This window comes from Sciurus vulgaris (genome assembly GCF_902686455.1).
Source record: "Sciurus vulgaris genome assembly, chromosome: 11".
Lineage (NCBI taxonomy): Eukaryota > Metazoa > Chordata > Mammalia > Rodentia > Sciuridae > Sciurus > Sciurus vulgaris.
In genome coordinates, this window is record NC_136472.1 from 33666011 (window position 1) to 33671267 (window position 5257).

At 33.6% G+C, this 5257-nt stretch overlaps 1 pseudogene across 1 annotated transcript; it reads left to right on the forward strand.

Moving 5' to 3' along the window:
- Positions 1-1607: 1607 nt before the first annotated feature.
- LOC306639291 (synaptosomal-associated protein 23-like) lies at positions 1608-2263 on the forward strand (annotated as a pseudogene). Its single transcript has one exon. The product of its transcript is annotated as a synaptosomal-associated protein 23-like (transcript).
- Positions 2264-5257: the final 2994 nt, after the last annotated feature.

A 5257-nucleotide genomic window follows, 5' to 3' on the forward strand; every position in this document is an offset into this window, starting at 1 on the left:
TTTTCATCTTTTTCCCAAAATTGCCTGTTGGGAAATCACTAGGAGTTTGGGCACTTTGGAGGTGTTCCTATGCTTTCCCTCTTTTCGGTTAGATTGCATTGTGAGTCAGAGAAAATAGAATTTGAATACAAAAATAATATCTGTTATTGTTTCTTAAATCTTCTGTTATCATGACATCCTTTAATCCTTTCCATTTGCTATGTACCTGGCCATCGTCCCCCCAAATAGTTTACATAAAACAAGAAAAATCTGTTCAAAATAAATTAGGGTTTGTGAATGCAACTGGTATAGCATTTAAAAAAAAGAAAGTAAAACAAAACATAAGCCAGATTAAACATTGATGGAGATTCTTAAACTATTTTAGGAAAATATATTTGATGGGAGTCTATTTCTATAGAGTCTTAAGATTTCATGATAAAGTGCAAGAGAGATCTCCCTGGAGGCTTCTTCTTACCTTCGCATTTCCAGACAACCAGACTACTTCCTTTCACTGCCTGCCTGCCTTCCAACTCCATTTATGCAAAAAAAAAAAGAAAAAGAAAAAGAAAAAAAAATAATCTATTTGAAAAAACAGGTTCACCGATCCTGTAGAAAATAGGTTGTATGTTCCAAATGAGTGAAATTAACTGTGTCCAATCTATGTCATTAAGGATCTTAAACACTTGAAGAAAATATTTCTTTTAATGAATCTCTTCTAACTACACTTTCAGAATAGTATGTAGGTCTCTTTCTCTTTCCAGCTTATGGAAGAACAAATGAAGAACTTGGGGAAAATACCAAGATCACACTGATCAGGCATTTCTGTTTTTTGCTGATCTGCATTCTCTTTTAATGAATAAAAAGTCTTACTAAACTCGTAGGTTTAGTAATAAACTATGTAAATTTACTGATGTAATACCATGACATTTTATAATATTTAAATCAATTTTTGTTAAAATTTGACAGTAAGTTTATGTGTGCTGGTTGAAGTGTAAGCTTTTTCCTAAATGAAAACTCTTTTTAAAACAGTTACAAGTAAGTACACTAGTTTAGTAGTGAAAAACGGCTTTACTTAATTCGGAAAACTATGATTCTATAAAAAATTTTGAAAAATAACAAATTTTTCAAAAAATTTTGAAAAATAACAGCTGGAAGATAAATTGTGATACAAGTACCAGTAATAATATAAAATTATTAAGTTTTAAATTTAATAATAAAGCACATTGAATTTTTCTTCCACTGGATTTTACTGCTTTCTATTATTTATTTATTTTTTTTTTACAGTGGAAGTTTGTGCAATTTTTTTTTTCTTTTTTGGTAAATACTAAGTCAAAAATTTGGAGTAAAACTATTTTCAAAGTAGTTTAATAATATGTGAAGCACATCACCTTTCTAGCTTGTTTTGTTTGTATATATGACATGCATTTGGGCTGCTCCTGGTTAAGTCTAATGGTGTCCGAGTTGCTGCAGCCGAGAGGAGTAGCCAGAACTGCTTGAGTCTCCATATTTACATTTCTGTGTCTGATAGAATTTTGATTCATCAGGGATAATCTGTCATCAGAAGAGATTCACTAAGGGCTCACCAGGTTACTGATTGAGCCTATTGAAAGTACAAGAATAATCCTTGGTTTGGCCATTGAGTCTCAGGATGTCAGGAATCAAGACAATCACTATGCTGGATGAACAAGGGGAACAACTAAAACTGAATAGAAGAGGCATGGATCCCATAAATAAAGACATGAGAGAGGCAGAGAAGACATTAACACAACTCAACAAGTGCTGTGGCCTTTGGTGTCTGCCCACGTAAAAAGACGAAGCACTTTGAGGTCTGGTAAGGCTTATAAGGCAACATGGGGAGATGGTGGAGACAATTCACCTAGCATGTAGTATCTAAGCAACCAGGCTGAGTAACAAATGGTCAGCCTCAGCAAACCAACTACAGGAGCCGTCAGTGGTGGACACATTAAACGTATAACTAATGATGCCAGAGAAAATGAGATGGAAGAGAACCTGATTCAAGTGGGCAATATCCTAAGAAATCTAAAGAACATGGCCCTGGACTTGGGCAATGAAATCAAAGCTCAGAATCAACAAAGAGACCGAATCAAGAAAAGACTGACACCAACAAAGATCATATTGACAATGCCAATGTCAGAGCAAAGAAACTCATTGACAGCTAAAGCTACTATTGTACTTCTCTATTATTTATTCACTTCTTCAGTTCCTCCTCCTAAATGATTACCTTTTCAGAGTTTGACATTTTGGTTCTATACTTTTCTAATCTGGAGATAGTGTGGAAGAAGAGTCAGAAGAGTAACAGCATACATGATTTTTTATTCCTGTTTGAGGGTAGGCTTTTGCTCATCCTTCTCTAGGATTTTATTTCTCAGTTCATACTCTTGGACTGGTTTTCATACATCACACATAGTGTTTTCATTCTTGTCATTTATTTGTGCAGTTTCTTTTGTTTTCAAGATTCTGAAGCACTGCCAAAGACAGCCATGAAGAAGGGAACTGTACAGGTGGTTTTTTTTGTTTGCTTGTTTATTTAGATTTGGTTTGTGGTGGGTGAAAAACAAGAAGGGAGAGTTATCATTTCAGTAAAAACCTGCAGGCCACAAACAAGTTGGATAACCACAGTAAAGATCTAGTTGGGTTTAGTTTTTGCTAGTTAAGGCTAATGCTTAGTTTTGAAGCTTTTATATATAGTATTTTTGTCAGACATCACTATTTTTGCAAGCTCTGCTCCAAAAAGTATAATGAATTTTAGTTAGAGTGAGCTCAATTTCTGAACTCTTAGTGACTCATACACACACACACACACACACACACACACACAGATTCTGTGAGCTCATTTCATATTGCACATTCAGGAAAACTTTGGATAAATGAATGACTTTTTATTTCCATATTAAGCCAAATGACCAGGAATACAAATCATATCTCAGTAATAACCCTGAATGTTAATGGCCTGAACTCATCACACAAAAGACACAGACTGGCAGATTGGATTAAAAAGAAAGATCTAACAATATGCTGCCTTCAAGAGACTCATCTCATAGAAAAAGATACCCACAGATTAAAAGTGAAAGGATGGGAAAAAACATACCATACATATGGACTCAGCAAAAAGCGGGGGTATCCATCCTCACATCAGATACAGTGGACTTCAAGTCAAAGTTAGACAGAAGCATTAAAGAAGGACATTTCATACTGCTTAAGGGAAGTATCAATCAGTAAGACATAAGAATTATAAATATCTATGCCCCAAACAATGACTCTTCCATGTATGTCAATCAAATCCTTCTCATTTTCAGGAAGCAAATAGGCAACAACACAAGAATACTAGGTGACATTAATACACCTCTTTCATCACTGGACCAATCTTCCAAACAAAAATTGAACAAAGAACCATAGATCTCAATAACACAATTGATAATTAAACTTAACAGACCACAAATAGATATTCCATCCATCAATGAGAGAATACACTTTCTACTCAGTAGCACATGGATCCTTCTGTAAAATAGACCATATCTTATGCCACAAAGCTACTCCTAGCAAATCAAAAAGAGAGAGATACTACCTTGTATTCTATCACACATCATAACAGAATGAAATTAGAAATCAATGACAAAATAAAAACTGAAACTACTCCAACACCTGGAGATTAAATAATATGCTTTTGAATGATGAATGGATAATGGAAGACATTAGGGAGAAAATTTAAAAAAGTCTTAGAGGTAAATGAGAACAAAGATACAACATATCAAATCTCTGGGACACTATGAAAACAATACTAAGAGGAAATTCATTTCATGGAACGCATTCGATAAAAGAAGAAAAAGCCAACAAATAAACAACCTAACACTACAACTCAAAACCCTGGAAAAAGAAGAACAGATCAATAGCAAAAGTAGTAGAAGACAGAAATAGTTAAAATCAGAGCTGAAATCAATGAAATTGAAACAAAAGAAACAATGGAAAGAATTGACAAAATAAAAAGCTGGTTCTTTAAAAAAATAAACAAAATTGATAAACTCTTAGCCACACTAATAAAGAGAAGGAGAGAGAAAAATCAAATTACTAAGATTTGGAATGAAGAAGGAAATATCATGACAGACACAATTGAAATACAAAACATAATTAGAAGCTATTTTGAAAATCTAGACTCCAACAAAATAGAAAATCCTGAAGACATCAACAGGTTTCTAGAGACATATGATCCACCTGAAGTGAATCCAGAGGAAATACACAATTTAAATAGATCAATTTCATGCAATTAAATAGAAGATAGAAGAAGTCATCAAAATCCTACCAACAAAGAAAAGTCTGGGACCAGATGGATTTTCAGCTGAGTTCTAAATGACCATCAAAGGAGAGTTCATTCCAATACTCCTGAAAGTATTCCATGAAATAGAAGAGGAGGGAATCCTTCCAAACTCATTCTGATACAAAAACTAGACAGAGACAAAACAAAGAAAGAGAAAATTTCAGACCAATATCCCTAATGATCATAGATGCAAAAATTCATAACAAAATTTTAGCAAATCATATACAAAAACATTTAAAAAGATAGTGCACCACTATCAAGTGGGTTTTATCCCAGGGATGCAAGGTTGGTTCAACATCCAGAAATCAATAAAGTAATTCACCATATAAACAGACTTAACATTAAGAATCACATGATTATTTCAATAGATTCAGAAAAGCATTTGATAAAATACAGCATGTCTTCATGATAAAAACACTAGAAAAAATCGGGGTAGTGGGAACATTCCTTAACATTGTAAAGGCCATCTACACTAAGCCCATGGCCAATATCATTCTAAATAGAGAAACTGAAAGCATTTCCCCTAAAAATTGGAACAAGGCAGGAATGCCCTCTTTCACCTCTTCTACTCAACATCGTCACTGAAACTCTAGACAGAATAATTAGATAGATCAAAGATATTAAAACGATATGAATAGGAAAAAAAAGAACTCGAACTATCCCTATTTGCTGATGACATGATTCTATATTTAGAGGGAGTCAAAAATTCCACCAGAAAACTTCTAGAACTCATAAATGAATTCAGTAAAGTAGCAGGATATAAACTTAACAATCATAAATTTAATGCATTTTTATTCATATGTGATGAATCCTCTGAAAGAGAATTTAGGAAAACTACCCCATTCACAATAGCCTCAAAAAATATAAAATACTTGGGGATCAATCCATCAAAAGAGGTGAAAGACCTCTACAATGAGAACTACAGACACTAAAGAACGAAATTAA